At 45.8% G+C, this 23037-nt stretch overlaps 1 protein-coding gene across 1 annotated transcript in view; it reads left to right on the plus strand.

Annotated features, from left to right (window-relative positions):
- PIK3AP1 (phosphoinositide-3-kinase adaptor protein 1) overlaps positions 1–23037 on the plus strand; it is a 137426-nt gene that overhangs the window by 20256 nt on the left and 94133 nt on the right. The gene's annotated exons all lie outside the window — the stretch shown is intronic.

The following is a 23037-nucleotide window of genomic DNA, read 5'->3' on the forward strand; positions in this document are numbered from 1 at the left end:
TCCCCCTCTAGGCTGTAAACTCGGTATGGGCCAGGAACGTGACTGCTAATTTTGTTGTATTGTCCTCTCTCAAGTGCTTAGTACTGTGCTCTGCAAGTACTAAGCACTCAATAAATGCCATTGATTGACTGAATGATTGACTGAACTCCGGATTAGAAGTCAGGAGGCTGGTTTCTTCCATTCCACCTCTGCCCTAACTAGGTGACCTAGGACAAGTCACTTCAGAGAAGAGGGACCAAATGATTATGGGTTTGGAGAAGAGGGTCTATGAGAAGAAGTTCAAATATCACAATCATTAGAAGCAGTGTGGCTCAATGGATAAAGCATGGGCCTGGGAGTCAGAAGGACCTGGGTTCTAATCCCGGCCCCACCACAAGTCTGCTGTGTGACCTTGGGCAAGTCACTTCGCATCTTTGGGCCTCAGTTACCTCATCAATTAAGACTGAGATCCCCATATGGATAGGGACTGATTAACTTGTACCTACTTGATTACCTTGTATCTACCCCAGCATTTAGAACGGTGCTTGGCACATGGTAATAACAAGTACCATCATTATTATCATTATTAAGAGAGCGAATGGACAGTTTAATATCTGCATTCTAATGTTGAGGGGTTGGGCAGTTTAATATCTTCTTTAATATCTGAGAGGTTTATGGAGAGGATTCCGGACGGGAGACTCCATCGTTTTCCATGTCTCTCATTGGTTGGACAAGAGGAAAAAGGGCTGCAGTTAAAGGAGGAGAGATTTCGTCTCACCTAAATCAGAAACCAAAGGAGACTTAGAGTCTCCATCTGTGGTTGGATCACCTGCCCTACCTGATGAAGTTAGTCCCCTGCCCCAAGGCAGGGGCCTGAATCAGATGATCTTCCAGTGGGGGTGGTCCTTTCAAGCTCCAGGATTTCACTCCATTTGTAGTGGGACTAAATTCCAACTTACGTGATAGGAACTGATGAGTGACCCTAAAACCAACTGGTTTCTGTGAGGTGCAGTTTTATTTGTGGCAATCGAGGACTCTTCCTGGAATGGGTAGTTGTTGCAGAATTGGTTCCTCTTTTCTGTTTTCCATTCTCTATCTTCAACTCTTACCATCCCTGGGGCTTGTGTAAGTCCGTCGTAAGTGAATCGGGGAAAGAAATCTAGAGAGGAAGAGAGAGGCCAGTCATGAATGCTTGAACTAGCTCACTGTGGGCAGGTAGCGTGTCTACCACTTCTGCTATGCTGTACTCTCTCAAGTGCTTAGTACAGTGCTCAGCACACAGCAATCTCTTAATAAATTGTTGGATTGATTATGGTACTTACGTGCTTACTATGTGCCAGGCACGGATCTAAGCGCTGAGGTAGGTACAAGATAATTAGGTTGCTCACGGTCCCTGTCCCACATGGGGCTCACCGTCTAAGTGGGAGGGAGTAGGATTTAATCCCCATTTTATAGATGGGGTAACTGAGGTCAATTTGATGGATCGAATGAACTAGTCACCAGGAGGGGATTGGGCCCTCTTGGAAGCTGCAGTCAGGATGTTTGATTGATTGATGATTGATTGTTTCAGTGAAATAATTTGAGAATCAAACTAATACAGCGCGTGTTGGTTACCTTGTCAACCAGCTTTTTGGCTGTCTGTTGGACAGGCGCTCAGAGGGCTGTCCATTTTCTATTGACGGTGGCCCCATCAGATGGGCTTCTTGGCTTCAGTAGAGCTGCCATCAGGTTGCCTCAGAGATCCTGGAAGGCCATCTTCATTCTCAAGGTGTTTGTCATTGAGAGTCAGTGAGGGACATTGACATCCATCAGTAGTATTTTTGGAGCATTTACTCTGTGCAGAGCACTTGCCGAAGCATTTGGGAGAGTGCAAGTCAAAAGCAGCTTGGCCTAATGGACAGGCTATGGGCCTGGAAGTCAGATGGACCTGGGTTCTAATTTCAGCTCTGCCACTTGTCTTCTCTGTGACCGTGGGCAAGTCACTTCACTCCTCTGGGCCTCAGTTACCTCATCTGTAAAATGGGGATTAAATGTGAGCCCCATGTGGAACATAGTATCCACCCTGATTGCCTTGTATCTGGACCTTACGCTAGACTACAACCTCGTTCATGTCTGCTAATGTGTCTGCTAATTCTGTTGTGTTGTACTCTCCTGAGCGCTCAGTTCAGTGCTCTGTGCATAGTAAGCATTCAATAAACACCATTGTTTCATTGCTTGATTTACCCCAGCACATAGAACAGTGCCTGGTGCATAGTAAGCGCTTAACAGATACCATTAAAATAAAAGTTATGATCCCTGTTCTCCATGAGTTTACAATCTAGCAGGAGAGAAAGACACTGAAATCAATTTCAGTGAAAGACACTGAGAAGCAGCATGGCCTAGAGGGTAGAGTACCTGGCAGTCAGAAGGTCATGGGTTCTAATCCCAGCTCCACCAGTTGTCTGCTCTGTGACCTTGGGCAAGTCACTTTACTTCTCTGGACCTCAGTTACCTCATCTGGAAAATGGGGATTGGGAATGTGAGCCCCACTTGGGACAGGAACTGAGTCCAATCCTATTTGCTTGTATCCACCGCAGCGCTTAGTATAGTGCCTGGCACATAGTAAGTGCTTAACAAATACCAAAAGTATTTTTATAAATTACAGGAAGGAGGAAACAATAGATTGTAAAGATATATATATGTAAATACATTGGCCTAATGGCAAGAGCACAGGCTTGAAAGTCAGAAGATGTGGGTTCTAATTCCGGTTCTGCCACTTGTGTGCTGTCTGACCTTGGGCAAGTCATTTAACCTCTCTGTGCCTCAGTTACTTAATGTGTAAAATGGGGATTAAGAGTGTGAGCCCCACGTGGGACAACACCTGATTACCTTGTATGTACCCCAGCTCTTAGAACAGTGCTTGTCACATAGTGCTCGATAAATGCCATAATTATTATTATTAGTATTATATCTAGTGTGATGGGTGGCAGCGGGGGAGATGTGATTACCCAAGCGCTTAAATGAAATGGCAGTTGGGAGGAGTGGAATAGGCTGGGGGAGATGGCAGTATATCAAGGAGTTGAGACTTTGAGAGGGCAATGGTTTGCTGAACGTGAAGAGGGAGGGAATTCAGGCACCAGGGTGGAGGAGGAGAGTACAGAGAGAGGCAGTACAGTGAAATGAAAACTGTGAATCTCAACTCTGGGAAATTAGTCGATGACTTAAGGTCTGGTGGTTGGCATAACTGAGGGTTAGAGTGATGCTTGAGTTTTGTTCCAGGCCCAGCCACTGAATCACCACAGAATATCTTGGTTTCTCAACTTTTCCATACATTATTATTATTATTATGTTGGTATTTGTTAAGCGCTTACTATGTGCAGAGCACTGTTCTAAGCGCTGGGGGAGATACGGGGTAATCAGGTCATCCCACGTGAGGCTCACAGTTAATCTCCATTTTACAGATGAGGTCACTGAGGCACAGAGAAGTTAAGTGACTTGTCCACAGTCACACAGCTGACAAGTGGCAGAGCCGGGAGTCGAACCCATGACTCTGACTCCGAAGCCCAGGCTCTTTCCACTGAGCCACGCTGCTTCAAGGCGTAGTGGATAGAGCACGGGCCTGGGAGTCATAAGGTCATGGGTTCTAATCCTGCCTCTGCCACTTGTCTGCTGTGTGATCAGGAGCAAGTCACTTCACTTCTCTGGGCCTCAGTTCCCTCATCTGGAAAGCAGGGATTAAGAGTGTGAGCCCCATGTGGACAGGTACTGGTGTCCAATATGATCAACATGAATCTACCCCAGTGCTTAGAACAGTGCTTGACACGTAGTAAGTGCTTAACAAGTATTATTATTATTACTTTTCTTTTATAATCACTCTTGCCACAACTGTATGTCTCCTGAAGGAAACTACTGCATTTAAATTGAGGATGTTCACTGTTTGATTTTTCACCACCGAAGATTTTGAAAACTAGCTTTTTCCCCGTTTAAGCCAGTAGTTTTGCAAACAAGCTAATGTTTGATGACAAAGCCGTAAGATTCAGAAAATATAGTTCATTTGCCAAGAATAATAAAGTAAGAGCAAATTTACAGAGGACATTTTAACTGTGTTTTTGTTCTGGAAAAAAAAAATATCTGGGGTTAATATTTATCTAAAGAGTAACAGACCGTGAATATTCTTCTGAGTCCTTCTGATTTGTTGGAGATTTTTAAAATAAGAAGTGAGAAAACCCCAGGTACATTACCCATTCCCCTTTAAGACGAAGCTCTTTCTTTGAATGTTAATGCAGCAAACATTACCAATGCAAAAATAGACCCTGACAGGGGTGCGGGCAGTGGGCTGGGAGGAGTTGAAGTAAACGTGCAAATGTGAGTATAGCGTGATCACTAGAATATAATTACCTCATCCGTAAAAATGGGGCTTAAGACTGTAAACCCAATGTGGGACAGGGCATCTGTCCAACCCGATAATCTTCTGTCTCATTTGGCTCAATACAGTGCCGGGTGCATAGTAAGTGCTTTGCTCGGTGTTCTGCATGTAGTAAGCACTCAATAAATTACTGATTGATGAAGCAGCATGGCCTAGTGGATAGAGCACGGGCCTGGGAGTCGAAGGTCATCGGGTTCTAATCCCCGTTCAACACACTTGTCTGCTGTGTGACCTTGGGCAAGTCACTTCACTCTCTGGCCTCACTTCCCTCATCTGTAAACGGGGATTAAGACTGTGAGCCCCACATGGGACAGGGACAGTGTCCAACCCGATTATCTTGTATCTACCCCAGCTCTTAGAATGGTGACTGGCACAATAGTAAGCCCTTAACAAAATACCAATCATCATCATCGTCATTATTATGAAGCAAATACCATAAAGAAAGAAAAGGAACCAAATGTGTACCAAGACTTCAGGGTTTGCTGGCACCCATTAGCCAGTCCTCTGCCTTGTTAAAGGCTACATATTCCTCTCTCTCCGAGGCTTCCTCTAGAAGTGGAAAGAGCCCGGGCTTTGGAGTCAGAGGTCACGGGTTTGAATCCCGCTATGCCACTTGTCAGCTGTGTGACTGGGGGCAAGTCACTTAACTTCTCGGTGCCTCAGTTACCCTCATCTGTAAAATGGGGATTAAGACTGTGAGCCTGATGTGGGACAACCTGATTACCTGTATCTATCCCAGCCGCTTAGAACAGTGCTCTGCACATAGTAAGCACTTAACAAATACCAACTTTATTATTATTATTATATAGTTCTCCTGTGAGGCTGATTTTACTCTGTGCTTCTGGAGGAGTCTTTTGGGCTACATTTTCATAATATCACAATATCGAGAAGCAGTATGGCCTAGTGGAAAGAACACAGGCTGGGGAGTCAGAGACCTGGGTTCTAATTCTGGCTCTGTTGTGTAATAATAATAATGATAGTAATGATGATAATGATAATATTTGTTAAGCACTTACTAGAATAATAGGAGAAGCAGTGTGGCTCAGTGGAAAGAGCCCGGGCTTGGGAGTCAGAGGTCAAGGGTTCTAATCCCAGCTCTGCCACTTATCAGCTGTGTAACTGTGAGAAGCAGCGTGGCGTAGTGGAAAGAGCACGGGTTTTGGAGTCAGGGCTCATGAGTTCGAATCCCAGCTCTGCCACTTGTCAGCTGTATGACTGTGGGCAAGTCACTTCACTTCTCTGTGCCTCAGTTCCCTCATCTGTAAAATGGGGATTAAGACTGTGAGCCCCACGTGGGACAACCTGATTCCCTTGTGTCTACCCCAGCGCTTAGAACAGTGCTCGGCACATAGTAAGCGCTTAACAAATACCAACATTATTATTAACTTTGGGCAAGCCATTTAACTTCTCTGTGCCTCAGTTACCTCATCTGTTAAATGGGGATTTAGACTGTGAGACCCACATGGGACAACTTGATTACCTTGTATCTACCCCAGTGCTTAGAACAGTGCTTGGAACATAGTAAGTGCTTAACAAATGTTATTATTATTAGTATTATTATTATGGTATTTGTTAAGTGCTTACTATGTTCCAGGCACTGTTCTAAGCACTGGGGTAGATACAAGATGATCATGTTGGACACAGGCCCTGTCCCACATAGGACTCATTGTCTTAGTCCCCATTTTACAGATGAAGGAACTAAGGCATAGGGAAGTGAAGTGACTTGCCCGAGGTTGCACAGCAAAGTGGTGGAGCCGGGATTAGAACCCAGTCCTTCAGACTCCCAGTCTTGGGCTCTAGCCACTAGACCATGCTGCTTCTCTAAGTACGTACTAAGCACTAGGTAGATACAAGATCATCAGGCCCCACATGAGACTCAGAGTCTAAGCAGAAAGGAAAACAGATATTAAATTCACATTTTGCAAATGAGGGAACTGCGGCCCAGAGAAGTTAAGTGACATGCACAAGGTCACAGACCAAATAGGTCGCAGAGCCAGAATTAGAACTCAGTCTCTGATTTCTAGCCTGTGCTCTTTCCGTTAGGTCGTGCTGTTTCCTAAACTTCTCAGGGGCTCATCTGTAAAATGGGGACTAAGACTGCTATTAGTTTTTTACGCTACTCTGATTAGCTTGTATCTATCCTAGTGCTTAGTGCAGTGCCTGGCACATAGTAAACACTTAACAAATATACATTAAATATATGTATATATATATGCACGGTACATTGGCTGGTTCTATCATCTGCCCTGCATTTTAGACATGATGAAAGCCAGACAATCTATTGAGAATTTACTATGTGCAGAGCACTGTATTAAGCCCTTGGGAGAGTTTAGTACAGCAGAATTAGCAGACGTGTTCCCTGTCCAATACAAAGCTTACGTTCTAGAGGAACTGTGGAAGGATTGGGGGCATTTTTCCCTTCACTCCCTTTCCCAGAAGGCCCAATTTGAGTTCTCTCTACCCTGGACCCTGGGATTATGTAAATTTGTCATTCAAGTAGCAGGGCAGCTAGTAGTAGGTTGCTGAGATGAAGAATCCACGCCGATTTACACAGTTGTCATGTGTACCTCTGCCCCAATTGTATTTATTGAGCACTTACTATGTGCAGAGCACTGTGAGCTGACTAACTTTAGAGGTTGATCTTGGGTTACCCTTCTGGATTAGAAGCCACCACTCAGAGGCAGAAAGTTCCAGGAGAAGAAGCTATGATCCGTGGTAACTTGGTGATGGATGTGGTTTGCGAGATAGCCCAAAGGGAATTGCAAATCCTGAGACAGTGGTTGGTTTGAGTCACCTAAATTTGCACCTGAGCTGTGTTTTCTCCATCCGGCTTCTTTGTCCTGGTGACACGGTCTCAATCGATTGCTCTCCCTCTCCTGACATCATGGCAGGTGTACAGCTTTTCTCCCAATTCAAAACCGAGTTGGAAAGAAGGAAAGTTCCACTTAGAATAAAGAACTGTTCCTGCACGAATCAATCAGGGGTATCGATTGAACCCTTCCTGGGTGCAGAGCACTTTACTGAGTGCTTGGGGGAGTACAGTGTGATGCACGGAGAGCAGTGTGCTCCAGTGGGTAGAGCAGAGCCCTGCGAGTCAGAAGGACCTGGGTTTTAATCCTGGTTCCATCACTTGTCTGCTGTGTGACCTTGGACAAGTCGCTTCACTTTTCTGTGCCTCAGTTCCCTCATCTGCAAAATGGGGATTAAGAACGTGAGCCCCATATGGGACAGGGACTGTGCCCAACCTGATTAGCTTGTAGCTACCCCAGCACCTGGAACAGTGTCTGGCACATAGTCAGCGCATAATATCTCACACACACATGCAAAAAACCCCCATGATCCCTCCCCTTATGGAAGTTACAATCTAGTGCAGCTCCTTTTTTCCTTCCCACCCTTTCCCCCAGCCCGTCACCTCAGAACTGCCTTCCCCTTGTTCAGTCAATCAATCAATCAATTAATTAATCCTTCTAGGTTCCTGGGCTCTGGCTTTAAGAGGATGCCTTTTTCTACCCATCGTGTGCCGAGCCCAGAGGAGTGTGTTGGGACTGAACTAAAAACCTTGTTCTTTTTCTGGGTAGAACTGGCAGTTAAAACCCAAGCTGTTCTTTTGATGGGCTCCTGATACGACCCAATCTGCTTGCTGATCCCAAGCCTAGATACTGCGAAGGAGATAGAGCTAAGCTGAATTACCTCGGAAAGGCCACAGAGCTCAGACCTGTAAAAGAACAATTGCCTTTTATATTACTAGGCTAGGATAGGTATGGGGGTGTTTAGTTTCATAAACAAATTTGTAGATTCTATGATATGGGAGTATTTTGGGGTATTTGTAGTTCCCACGTGTGTGTGTGTGTATGTGGGAGGCTTGTGGTGTATCTCACCAATAAACCAGTTCTCTATCTGTGTGTTTTGCGAAACAAACTTGCTTAAGTATAAGACTAAACTGTCTACAAGGGAGTGAACCTCCTGATCTCTTCTTTTGGCTGTGAGTGCATTTGCTTCGAAGTACTTCCTGATTTGAGGAAGTTCCCTCTTTTAAAGACATATACGATCCACACGTATTCAACCCCCTCTCTGCTAGATGCATTTCCCTCATTCTCCCAGTGTACTCCTCCCCCCAGTGCTTTTCCCGATGCCCCTGCTGCCAACCGGATCCTAGTTTTGGTGTGCACAGTGGGATCTTTTCCTAGATGTTTTGGCCAGGTTTGACCAAGGCCATTGGATGCTTTTACGTTGAGTGAACCTTCAGTGCTGACTTGAAGCAAGCGATGCTAAGGATCCCAGGAAAGCAGTGTGGCCTACTGGAAAGACCTCGAGGAGTACTGGTTTGCCACTTGCTGATATGTGACCTTGGACGAGTCACTCAATGTGTTCTGTGCCTCGGTTTCCCCAGCTGTAAAACGGGGATAAAAATGCCTGTCTCCTCCTCCATTTTAGACACTAAGCCCTATAGGACAGGGACCCGTGTCTGATCCTGAACTGATCCAGCATTTTAGTACAGTGCTTAACATGTAAAAATACTCAACAAGTAGAGGGTGAGAGTCAGAGGACCTGGGTTCTAATTCTGGTTCAAACACTTAATAATAATTATATTTGTCAAGAGCTCACTTTGTGTCAGGCACTGTACTACTAAGTGCTGGGGTGGAGACAAGCAAATCGGGTTGGACACAGTCCCTGTCCCACATCGGGCTTACAGTGTCAATCCCCATTTTCCAATTGAGGTAACTGAGACACAGAGGAGTGAAGCAAGTTGCCCAAGGTCTCACAGCAGACAAGTGTCAGAGCCGGGATTATTATTAATAATAAGAAGAAGAATGGCATTTTTTAAGCGCTTACTATGTACAAAGCACTGTTCTAAGCGCTGGGGGGGGATACAAGGTGATCAGGCTGTCCCACGTGGGGCTCACAGTCTTCATCCCCATTTTATAGATGAAGTACTGAGGCCCGAGAAGTTAAGTGACTTGCCCAAGGTCACACAAATAACAAGTGGCGGAGCCCGGGATTAGAACTCCTGACTGCTGACTCCCAAACCCGTGCTCTTTCCACTGAATAGAACCCACGACCTACTGACTCCCAGGCCTGGGCACTTTCCACTACTCCAGGCTGCTTCACTTGCCTCTAGTGTGACCTTGAACAGGTTACTTAACTGCTCTGTGCCTCAGTTACCGCATCCGTAAAATGGGGACTATGGACAAAAACACTGGCAGAAGGAATCAAATCTACGTGGTACATACTGATGTTTTAACCTGTTTATGTATGTGTATATATGTGTCATGACAGTGATAAACCCGTGTCTTTATCTATTTCTAGTCCATTACCGCCTCCGTGAGAATACGGTGTGCGTGGGGGAGTGTGCATGCGAATGGTGGAGGTGAGACCAGGTTGGTTCCTTTCCGTGGTTTAGTTCTTACCCGCCATTCACATGACAGAGACAGTGACTGAAATGGTAAGGGGAGTAAGATGGTTTATACTGTAAATGACTCTTTATCTATCCTATTAGAGAACAATCTGAAAACCACATCGGATCTATCACTATGGGCTAGAGGCCTGTGTCCGGGCTTCCTGCTGGTTTGGTGAAATTTTGAAAGAGTTCTCACCTGCTCCGACACTATCAAAGGTGAAATGGCCATACTTCCATGTCAGGGCATTTCTGGGGAGTTTTCCCCTCACTGTCATAAGCAGAATCAATAGGGACACCCTCAGCATCTCTTGTCTGGCCCTTGAGAAAGGCCCGTGGCAGATGACCTGCAGAATTTCATGTCCACTGGCCTTCTGGGTGAACTTGGGCAGTCGCTTAACTTCTCTGTTCTTCAGTTTCCTCATTTGTAAATTACCTCCCTCCCATTCAGATTAAGAGTCGCAAGTGTCTGATCTGATTATCTTGTATTTACCCCATGCTTACTTTAGTGCTTGGCTCAATAAATACCATTACTATTATTATTCTTCATATTTCTATTAATAGACCTCAATTTACCACAAATGCCACATTCCAGTTAGTAGCAATAGTAGTAATAATAATAATAAAAATAATGATAATGATGGTATTTGTTAAGTGCTTACTATGTGCCAAGCACTGTTCTAAGCACTGGGGTAGATATAAGGTAATCAGTTTGTCCCATATGGGCCTCACAGTCTTAAGCCCCATTTTACAGATGAGGGAACTGAGGCACAGAGAAGTTAAATGACTTGACAAGGTCATACAGCAGACAAGTGGCAGAGCCGGGATTAGAACCCATGACCTCTGACTCCAAAGCCCGGGCTTTTTCCACTAAGCCACACTGCTTCTCTAGTACTTTTAGGACTGTAAGCTCCTTGTTGGCAGAGAACGTATTCATTCAATCGTATTTATTGAGCGGTTACTGTGTGCAGAACACTGTACTAAGCGCTTGAAATGCACAATTCGGCAACAGATACAATTCCTGCCCAACAACGGGCTCACAGTCTAAAAGACTAAAATGTATCTAACTGTGTTGTATTGTACTCTCCCAAGCCCTTAGCACAGTGCTGTGCACACAGTAAGCCCTCAGTAAATACCACTGATTGATACTAATAATAATGGTATATATTGGTATATATTATACATCTATAAGCAGGGATTGTCTCTGTTGCTGAATTGTACATTCCAACCGCTTAGTACACAGCTCTGCATATAGTAAGTGCTCAATAAATACTATTGAATGGATGAATGAATTCTATTTATTTATATTGATGCTAATTGATGCCTGTTTAGGTGTTTTGATGTCTGTCTCCCTCCCTTCTAGACTGTAAGCCCATTGTGGGCAGGGATTGTCCCTATTGCTGAATTGCATTTTCCAAGCGCTTAGTACCGTGCTCTGCACCCAGTAAGCGCTCAATCAATATGATTGAATGAATGAATGAATGGATATTGAGTGTCCACTGTATGCCGTGCAGTCTACTAAAGTATTTGGGAAATAGAACGGAAGTCTGAAACATATTCCTTGCCTTCAAGGAGCTTACTCTACTGGCTAAACCACCTACATACAGAACAGGGCAGGGAATATGTCCATCAACTGTGTTATATTGTCCTCTTCCAAGTATCAAAACAGTGCTCTGCACAGAGAAAGTATGATTGATAGATTTAATTGATTGATTGATTGACTAAACAGAACATAATGGCCAAAGTGGATCCCGAAAAGGTCTTCACTGTAGGTTCAGCACTGATCTGGAAGCAAAGTTCATCACATCACACCTTTACTGGGTGAGGCCAGCAAAGAAAACTGTTAGCAGTGGGAGATCCCAAGAGCCCCGAAATGGAATAGCCACAAACGGGGAAGGACAATAAACCCCTTAATGACAAAATTCATTCAATAGTATTTATTGAGCGCTTACTATGTGCAGAGCACTGTACTAAGCGCTTGGAATGAACAAGTCGGCAACAGATAGAGACAGTCCCTGCCGTTTGACGGGCTTGCAGTCTAATCGGGGGAGACGGACAGACGAGAACAATGGCAATAAACAAAATAAAATACATAAAATAAAACTAATCCTCAGAGGTGCGGCAGAGCAGTGGAGAGTTGGAAGACAGTAGTGGAAGATTTATCATAAGGTGTGGAGTGGTGTAAAGGCGGTGGACTGTCTTGCCCTGAGGTTGGAGATGTGTTTCTCCAAGCACGTAGAATAGTGCTCTGCACCCAAGAGGTGCCCAATAAATACCACTGGTTAAATGTAATAAATACCACTGGTTAAATGACTAATTGGAGCAGAGGGTTTGAGAAAGAATGAAAATAGTGGTAGCTTGTGTAGGCCACAATCGCAAGAGGGGAGCTAGAGCCCACCCTTTCCTACAATGATAATAATAATAATTATGGTATTTGTTAAGCGCTTACTATGTGACAAACACTGTACTAAGCATTGGGGTGGATACAAACAACTCAGTTTGGACACAGTCCCTGTCCCATAGGGGCCTCACAGTTTCAATCCCCATTTTACAGATGGGGTAATTGAAGCACAGAGAAGTGAAGTGGCTTACCCAAGGTCACCCAGCAGACAGGTGGTGGAGCTGGGATTAGAACCCATGACCTTCTGAGTCCCAGGCCTGGACTCTATTCACTATTCCATGTTACATCTCAACATGGATGGTCATTCACGCACTGAATTTTCCGCCATACTCTTTAAAAAAAAGGTACGATTAAAAAATAAAAATCCCACCTCAGGAACGTCCACTCTGAATTTGTAAGGAGCTTTAAATAGACATAACTGCATGGCCTCGTGGAAAGAACATGGGCCTGGGAATCAGAGGGCCTGGGTTCTAATCCCAGGTCTAGCACTGGCCTGCTGTGTGACCTTGGGCAATTTCTTAACTTCTCGCTGTCAGTTTCCATATTAAAAAATGGGGATTCAATAACTCTTCTCCCTTCCCCTTAGATGGGGATCCCCATGTGAGACAGAGACTATGCCTGACCTTATTATCTTGTATGTATGCCGGTGCTTGGTACGAAGTGAGCGCTTAATAAATACTATAATTACATAGCTATGACCTCCAAGAGCAACATAACTTTTATTGAGGAGAAAATCCTCCACCTGACCCTCTAGGTCTCTCTGGAATTGCTCTGGAGTTTTCTTTTTCTCTTTATTTCCACACCTTTGTAAATGCCATTTAGATAAATGTATATTGGAGCATTTCAACATCAAAAGGTCTTCAGCCATAATTTGTTGTACTGCCTGTCTTCCACTGCAAACTGTAAGCTCCTTATGGGCAGGATCGCGCCTACCAACTCTGTTGTAGTATACTTTCCCAAGTGCATAGTCCAGTGATCTGCAATTAATCAATCATATTTAATTGAGTGCTTACTTTGTGTACATAGTGAGTGCCCAATAAATGCCTTTGCTTGATCCATTGTGAGCAGGGAGGGAATGTGTCTGTTGTTGTACTGTAATAATAATAATAACAATGATGGTATTTGTTGAGCACTTACTATGTGCCAAGCACTGTTCTAAGCCCTAGGGGAGATACAAGGTCATCAGCTTGTCCCAGGTGGGGTTCACGGTCTTAATCCTGCTTTTACAGATGAGGTAACTGAGGCACAGAAAAGTTAAGTGGCTTGCCCAAAATCACACAGCTGACAAGTGGCAGAGCCGGGGTTAGAAGCCATGACCTCCGACTCCCAAGTCCGTGCTCTTTCCACTCGCTCAGTACAGTGCTCTGCACGCAGTAAGCACTCAATAAGTGCAAATGACTGACTGATTAGTGCTGGAGGTCTTCAGCAGACTTGGAACTTGACACGGAATTCAGTGTGATTGGTTCGCTGATCGTTAAGCCTCAACCGTCCGCTCTCATTTGATCATATTTTCATATTTTACATTAAGAGTCACCCAGGGAAGGAAAACGTTTCAGTGTTTCAAATTAATCACTGTCTGGGATGGATGTGTGTGCATATTTAACATTTTCCAGTTCCACTGGAAACGAATCAGCCAGATTGAGAGTAGGAGCCTTCTGCAGAAAAAGCCATGTTATTCCTTCCCTCTCCCCTGTGAGTTTCAAAAACCCCTCCAGCCCAGGACCACAGGAGTTTGTTACCATGATAACTCACGTGCCCTCCACTCCCCGGCCACGTCCATGTGAGCGATGCTGGAGAATTGAAACTTGTGGAGTGAAATGAGTTTTCTAAGGTCCACGGTATTTTAATGCTGTTGCTCCAGGGATGTGGGTATTGTAGTGAGATAGGATCATTCACCGAGGTTCCCCCAAACTGATCTGATGCTCATCAGGCCACTGATTCTTGTCTCCTCTCTTACTGACATGAATTTTTGTATCGGTATTCAGTGACCTTTTTTTTAGCAGGCAGCCCCTTTCGGAGCCCCCTGCTTGAAAACCCTGTTCTCTCTTCTTGGTCCTGGGTCCCTGGAGACTAAACCTAAGGTCTGTTGTGAAAGTGGGAACTGAGATGCAAAGGACAAGCCTCTAGCTTTGGCCAATAAAATGCGGGCCAGCTCTGACCGGTTTGATGTAAGGCCAGTGATTTTTAAATTTAAACACTGCCTAGAGTTCTTTGCACCTCAACTGAGATTTCTGGAATCTCTGAGGTGACAGTAATTGCTGAGTGCAAGGCAGTTCAGCCTCGTGGAAAGAGCTCAGGGCTGGGAATGAGGAGACTTTGGGTTGTAGTCCCAGTCTGACACTGGCTTGCTGTGTGACCATGAACGAGTTACTCAAAACCTCTCAATGTCTCAGTTTCCTCATCTGTAAAAGGGGATAAGACACCTGCTCCCTCTTCCTCTTTGACTGTGAGCCCTGTGTGGGATAGAGATGATATCTGATCTGCTTATTTTACAACCACCCAAGCGGTTAGCTCGGTGCTTGGCTGCTTGGGAAGCATCATGCCATAGTGGATAGAGCATGGGGCTGGGAGTCAGAAAGTCATGGGTTCTAATCCCCAGCTCCGCCACTTGTCTGCTGTGTGACCTTGGGAAGTCACTTCACCTCTCTGGGCCTCAGTTACCTCATCTGTATAATGGGAATTGAGACTTTGAGCGCCACATGGGACAGGGACTCTGTCCAACCTGATGTTGGAGAGAAGCAGTATGGCTCAGTGGAAAGAGCCCGGGCTTGGGAGTCAGAGGTCATGGGTTCTAATCCCGGCTCCACCACTTGTCAGCTGTGTGACTTTGGGCAAGTCACTTAACTTCTCTGAGCCTCAGTTACCTCACCTATAAAATGGGGATCAAGACTGTGAGCCCCACGTGGGACAACCTGATCACTTTGTATCCCCCAGTGCTTCGAACAGTGCATTGCACATAGTAAGCGCTTAACAAATGCCATTATTATTATTATTATGTGCTTCTATCAGCACCAGCGCTTAGTATAGTGCCTATTATGTAGTGAGCACTAAACACATACCATTATTATTATTTTTATAAGTGCATAATCAGTAGTCAGTCAGTCGATCGTATTTATTGAGCGCTTCCTGTGTTCAAAGCACTGTACTAAGTAGAGAGTACAGTATAACAATAAACAGACGCATTCCGTGTCCACAATGAGCTTACAGTCTAGAGGGATTGTAATACTAGAATTTTCACTAATACTTACCATGTCCGTGGCACTTTTTGATGATGTTGTCTTGTTTTGTTTTGTTCTGTTTTGCTTTGCTGTCTCCCCGTTTAGACTGTGAGTCCATTGTTGGGCAGGGATTGTCTGTATCTGTTGCCGAATTGTACATTCCAAGTGTTTAGTACAGTGCCCTGCCCATAGTAAGCACTCAATAAATACTTTTGAGTGAATGAACTTCTGAAGAGCTCCGTAAGATTATTTACCATTTTTCTTTTCTTATATTGAATTACCTCTCAAAGACAGGCAAGAGGCAAGTGTTAGTCCCAGTTTGCAGATGAAGATGGATGGACAGATAAATTGAATAACTGTAACTTGGGGACCTCTTTTAAGAGGACATTATTTCATGTGATTTGTGACTGCTATTGGAGGCTAAAAACATTAGGCCACCTAAAACAAAACACAGAAATGAGTGTAGTTTCACTTTTGCTTTGAGCAAATGTCCTCCGCCTGATATTCTCATGTCCAGCTGTGTCCAGCCCAGAGGAGCTCACGGTATCTATTTATCAAGTTCTAAAGATGGGAATGCACATCGCCCCAGTCAGATGCCCCAGCAGGAATTCTTGAATGAATTAACAGCCCGCTTTGGCCCCTAATCCATCCCCACTTCTTCCCAGAGTTAAACTTCATCCATCCAATGTAAAGGGACATCATCAATCAATAGTATTGATTGAGCGCCTCAATGTCCCTTTTGGTTCTTTTCTTACATTGTCCCCCGAGAAGCAGCATGGCTTAGTGGGCAGAGCGAGGGCCTGGGAGTCAGAAGGTCATGGATTCTAATCCTGGCTCTCCCACTTGTCTGTTGTGTTTTTTTGGGCAAGTGGCTTCACTTTTCTGGGCCTCAGTTGCTTCATCTGGAAAATGGGGATTAGTACTGTCAGTCCCATGTAGAAAACAGGGACCGTGTCCAGTCTGATTTGGTCATATCCACCCCAGTACTTAGTACAGTGTCTGGCACATAGTAAGTGCTGAACAAATACCGCTATTATTATTATCTGATCAGGTTCCTTTCTTCCCAGGATTACTACTGTAGAGTTCTTCCTCTCTCTGGCCTGGAGGAACCCACTCCCGCTGCCCCCCATCCCAGCATGTCACTCCCCTTCTTAAACAACTCCAGTGGTTGCCTATCGACCTCCGCTCCAAACAAAAACTCCTCACTCTAGGCTTCAAGGCTCTCCATCACCTTGCCCCTTCCTACCTCTCCTCCCTTCTCTCTTTCTACCGCCCACCCCGCACGCTCCGCTCCTCTGTCGCCCACCTCCTCACCGTCCCTCGGTCTCGCCTATCCCGCCGTCGACCCCTGGGTCACGTCCTCCCGCGGTCCCGGAATGCCCTCCCTCCTCACCTCCGCCAAACTGATTCTCTTTCCCTCTTCAAAACCTTACTTAAAAATCACCTCCTCCAAGAGGCGTTCCCAGACTGAGCTCCTCTTCCCCCTCTACTCCCTCTGCCATCCCCCCTTTACCTCTCCGCAGCTAAAGCCTCATTTTCCCCTTTTCCCTCTGCTCCTCCACCTCTCCCTTCCCCTCCCCTAAGCACTGTACTCGTCCGCTCAACTGTATATGTTTTCGTTACCCTATTTATTTTGTTAATGAATTGTACATCGCCTCCATTCTATTTAGTTGCCATTGTTTTTACGAGATGTTCTTCCCCTTGACGCTGTTTAGTGCCATTGTTCTTGTCTGTCCGTCTCCCCCGATTAGACTGTAAACCCGTCAAACGGCAGGGACTGTCTCTATCTGTTGCCGACTTGTTCATCCCAAGCGCTTAGTACAGTGCTCTGCACATAGTAAGCGATCAATAAATACTATTGAATGAATGAATGAATAGTGCCCCAACTGAGTCAGGGAATGGCCCTCCTCCCTCTATATCTCAGTGGTTGACGATTAGTTCACCGTTCTTCAGACTTCCCCAAGGTCTATCACCTACCCCCAGAGAAGCAGCATGGCTTAGTGGAAAAAGCATGGGTTTAGGAGTCAGAGGACGTGGGTTCTAATGTCGTCTCTGCCACTTGTCTGCTGTGTGACCTTGGGCCACATCATTTAACTTCTCTGTGTCTGTTACCTCATCTGTAAAATGGGGATTTAAAAGTGTGAGCCCCACTTCGAACAAGCTGATTACCCTGTATCTACCCCAGAGCTTAGTATAGTGCTTGGCACATAGTAAGCGCTTGCCAAATACCATTATTATTATTGTTATTTGCAATCCCTCGTCAGTCCAAGCATTCTGTCAGTCAATCAATCAGTTGTAATTAACAAGTACTTACTGTGTGCAGAGCTCTGCAATAAGTGCTTGGGAGAGTAAGCTGCTTGTGGGAAGCAGCATGTCCTAGTGGCAAGATGTATATTTATCTATAATTCTATTTATTTATAATGACACTACTGATGCTTGTTTACTTGTTTTGATGTCTGTCTCCCCGCTTCTAGACTCTGAGCCCACTGTGGGCAGGGATTGTCTCTATTTGTTGCTGAACTGTACTTCCCAAGTGCTTAGTACAGTGCTCTGCACACAGGAAGCGCTCAATAAGTTCAATTGAATGAATGAATGAAGAACACGGGCTTGAGAGTTAGAGGACATGAGTTTTAATCCCCGCACTGCCACTTGGTTGTGCGACCTTGGGCAAGTCACTTAATTGTCTGGGCCTCAGTTCCCTCATCTGTAAAATGGGTATTAAGAGTGCGAGCCCCATGCCGGTCAGGGACTGTGTCCAACCTGATTACCTTTTATCTATCCCAGCGCTTAGAACAGTGCCTGGCACATAGTAAGCATTTAACAAATACCACTATTATCACTATTGTTAATGCTCCTGTTCCTGGCTTCATTTGCAATGCAGAAATGGCTTTGACGGCCAGGTACCCTGAACCCCATCCCTCCCATCGTGTACCCCCAGGCCTACCCCATCCTCGGGAAGTTGGGCTTCTGTCCTCACCTGCCAGGGAATGGGGCATCCATGGAAGCAGGACTGGTCATCCAAGATTGGGAGAAGGCAGAAGGTAGGAGAGCAGAACAGACTAGAAGCGGGACAAAGATCCTGGGAAAGAGAGAGTGGGATCAACATCCAGACAGAGAGGAAAAATGGTAGAGCAGGAGAGATTAGTCTGTCAGGCAATCGTATTTATCAGTGCTTACTGTATGCAGAGCACTGTACTAAGCGCTTGGGAGGGTACGACATTATAAATGGACCAGACCCTGCCCAGAGTGAGTTTACAGTCTAGAGAGGGATTCAGACAGCATTAGTGGCCACACAGGAGCATATACAAATACAAGAATTCGCACCTCCCCTCTTTTCAAACCCTCCACTGGCTTTCCAAGTCCCTTTCGCGTCAAGCAAATCATCTTCACCTTCGGCTTGGAGGCTCCCCATCTCACACATCAGCCCTCTTCGCCCGATATCCTCCAACTCTATCTTTTCATTCCTCCCAAGACAAACATAGCGGAACCTCCCTCTCGACTCTCCTGTCTCCATCCTCTTGCCATTCTCTTGTCTCCAGCCTGGACTTCCCATCCTCTCTACTTCCTCTTCTCTCCTCTTCCCCTCCCCTCCTAACTTGACAGACCACAGCTCTCCCCAACTTCAAAGTCCTCTTAAAATCCCATCTACTTTAATGAGCCTTCCCCTGTTGACTCCCAACGTTCAAGTTGCATCAGCCCTTGAGCCTCTTTTGGCCTTTAATTATTTATCCCCCCCTTCAACACTTAAGCATATATACAAATCAATTATACCCTATCAATTTGTTTATTCTCATTGCCCCATTTTTTTTCTTGGTCTCCCCCATTAGAGCGTAAGCTCCTCATGATCTCATGCTTCCGTCATTCATTCCCCAGTGCTTAGTACAGTGCACTACACCCAATGGGTGCTCAAAGCTACCTCTACTATTCCTCCTGCTATGGCACAGGTACACATCGTGTAATGTTTTCTACTCTTGCTGCGCTTCACAGGACCAGCAGAAAAGTGTGACAAAAGGCAGCCACTCCTGCCCATCCCATGGCCTAGTGGATACTGCCCAGGCCTGGGAGTCAGAAGGACCTGGGTTCTAATTTCGGCTCCACCACTTGTCTGCTGTGGGTCCTGGGGCAAGAGAAGCAGCGTGGCTCAGTGGATAGAGCAAGGGCTTGGGAGTCAGAGGCCTTGGGTTCTAATCTGGGCTCTGCCACTTGTCTGCTCTGTGACCTTGGGCAAGCCACTTCACTTCTCTGTGCCTCAGGAACCTCATCTGAAAAATGGGGACTAAGACCATGAGCCCCACGTGGGGCAACCTGATTACCTTGTATCTACCCCAGTGCTTAGAACAGTGCTCGGCACATAATAAGTGCTTAACAAGTACCATAATAATAATTATTATTACTTCACTTCCCTGCTCCCAAGTTACTTAATTTGTAAAATGGGGACTAAAACAGTGAGCCCCATGAGGGACAGGGACTGTGTCCATCCTCTTTGGCCTGTATATACCCCAGTGCTTAGAACAGTGGACGACACATAGTAAGCGCTTAACAAATACCATCATCATCAACCCTGCAGCTGCTGGCACACCTGTCCCTACCATCGCAAAAGCAGCGTGGCTCAGTGGAAAGAGCCTGGGCTTTGAAGTCAGAGGTCATAGGTTCGAATCCAGGCTCCGCCACTTGTCAGCTGTGTGACTGTGGACAAGTCACTTCACTTCTCCGTGCCTCAGTTACCTCATCTGCAAAATGGGGATTAACTGTGAGCCTCACGTGGGATAACCTGATTCCCCTGTATCTATCCCAGTGCTTAGAACAGTGCTCTGCACATAGTAAGCGCTTAACAAATACCAACATTATTATCGCAGGCCCAGAGACCCCCCCAGAAGTTTCTGGGGTGACCTCTCTGCTCGGTTTCAGTTGCATCAGAAGCTGCAGGGGAGCAAACTGTGGAAATTTCGGCAGTAGCAGTGGGGGAAATGACTGTAGTGGCAACAGTTGGGCAGCAGTCAACAAAGGCAGAAGGCAGAGAAGCAGCGTGGCCTATTGGATAGACCACGGGCCTGGAAGTCAGAGGGACCTGGGTTTGAATCCTCCTCCACCTCTTGTCTGCTGAGTGACCTTGATCAAGTCATTTAACTTTTCTGTTCCTCTTTCACCTCATCTGTAAACATGAGGATTAAGACTGTGAGCCTCATGGACGTCACGATCGTGTCTAGCCTGGTTAGGTTGTATTTACCCCAGTGGCTAGTACAGTGCCTGAAGCATAGTAAGCGCTTAACAAATACCATAAAAAAAGTCACGGACAGGAAGAGACCATGGCTTGATTTGTGTGCTGCTGTCCTGGCTGGCTGCCAATGATAATAGTAATTATAAAAAATGATGCTATTTGTTAAGTCTCACTACTTGTCAAACAGTGTTCTACATGCTGGGGTAATTACAAGATAATAATAATAATGTTGGTATTTGTTAAGCGCTTACTATGTGCAGAGTACTGTTCTAAGCGCTGGGATAGACACAGGGGAAAGATATCTAACCTCACCAGGTTCCCTATTTCCATGGCTGAGACTGCTCTCACTGCTATGGTGGATAAAAGTGGGGCTCTTCTTAGAAGCAGGAGAAATAATAATAATAATAATAATAATAATTATGGTACTTTTTATTTTTGGTAGCAGTGTGGCCTAGTGGAAAGCCCTGGGAATCAGATGGGTCTGGGTTCTAATCCTGGCTCTATCACCTGTCTGCTGGGAGACCTTGGGCAGATGACTTTGCCTCTCTGAGCCTCAGTTTCCTCATCTGTTAAATTTGGCTCTCCCAACTCTTAGGTGGGTGAGCCCCACGTGAGACCGGTACTGTGTCCATTTAATTATGCTTCATTTTCCCCGGGGCTTACCGCAATGCTGAATAAATAACATTACTACTAATACTAATAATGATGATGATGATGAAATTTGTTAAGTGCTTACTATGTGTAAAGCACTGCTCTAAGTTCTGGGGTAGATACAAGCTAATCAGGTTGGGCGCAGTCCCTGTCCCATCTGGGACTCACGGTCTTAATCCCCATTTTACAGATGAGGGAACTGAGGGCCAGAGAAGCAAAATGACTTGCCTGAGGTCATACAGCACAAACATGGCAGAGCTGGGATTAGAACCCAGGTCCTTCTGACTCCCAGGTCCATGCTCTATCCGCTAGGCCATGCTGCTTCTAATTGGGACTTGGGTTGATATGATTTAGGGTTTAGGGTTTGGGGAATTCATTGGGGAAGGCTTGCTGGAGGAAGCGGGATTTTAGGAGGGCTTTGAAAAGGGAGAATTGTGGACCAGTGAATTTTGGGGGAGGGGACTCCAGGTGGAGGAAACAGCTGAGCAAGGTGTCGGAAGCAGGAGAATGGAGAGCGAGGCTCAGTTCAAAAAGAGCAGTGAAGAGAGCTGGTAAGTAAACTGGTAGAGAGCCGGGAAGCTGACGTCAGGAAATTCTGCTTGATGCTGAGGAAGGCAGACTGGCCCCTGTGGGTTCTAGGGGATGGAGAGATGTGCTGAGCCAGGTTTCTGGAAGATTACTCGGGCTGCAGCCCCTCCCTCGGGGTTTTCCCCGATGAATCCTGCCCACCACGTCCCCCGGCCTTTCTCTTGTCCTCCGCTCAGCCCTCTTTGCCCCCTCATCTATTTATTTGTTAATGATTTATGAGTTCGCTGTTGTTCATTACTTCATTTATATATCTCTCCTTCTACTCTTTTAACTACCCCACCAACCCCACCAGAAGGATTCAGCCCCAACCTGTCATTTTGTGCCTCCTTTGGCAGCAGAATTATTCCAGTGCAAGATTCCTTTCAGGATCAGACTCCCCTCTTCCTCATTGCCATTTCAGAGGTTGTGGGGAGAAGCCCAGGCAGAGTCCATCCCACGAAGCATGATGTCAGCATGGCCACTGGATTGACAGGCTGAGCTTCCTGTCCTTGTGGCCAGTTTCCGTCCCTGGTTTTGGATTCTCCTATCTAGGCACAGCCCGCTGGTTCGACTGCGACTTGGTCTAGGAACTTTTCACCCTCTGTCTTATCAGGCTGCGGCACGGGCCAAGGGAAAGAGTAATAGGAGTTTGGGAGGGAGAGGAGGAGGAGAGGAGTTCCTGGAGGACAGGAAAGGGTGAATACAATCAGTCAATCAATCGGTAGTATTTACCGAGAGCTTGGAACAGCACCCACTAATTCTGTTGCATTTACTCTTCCAAGCACCTACTACAGTGGTCTGCACCTTATAAGTGTTCAGTAAATAACATTGTTTGATTGTATTTGTATTTGGTATTTGTTAAGCGTTTACTATGTGCAGAGCACTGTTCTAAGCACTGGGGTAGCTACAGGGTAATCAGGTTGTCCCACATGAGGCTCACAGTCTTAGTCCCCATTTTACAGTTGAGGGAACTGAGGCACAGAGAAGTGAAGTGACTTGCCCACAGTCACACAGCTGACAAGCAGTGGAGCTGGGATTTGAATCCATGACCTCTGACTCCCAAGACTGTGCTCTTTCCACTGAGCCACGCTGCTTCTCTGATTGATCTCTTCTTTGATTGATTGCTTACTGTGTGCAAAGCACTATTCTAAGCGCTTGGGAGAGTCCAATGCGACAGAATTGATACCTATGTTCCCTGTCCAC

This window comes from Ornithorhynchus anatinus, chromosome 3, assembly GCF_004115215.2.
Source record: "Ornithorhynchus anatinus isolate Pmale09 chromosome 3, mOrnAna1.pri.v4, whole genome shotgun sequence".
NCBI lineage: Eukaryota > Metazoa > Chordata > Mammalia > Monotremata > Ornithorhynchidae > Ornithorhynchus > Ornithorhynchus anatinus.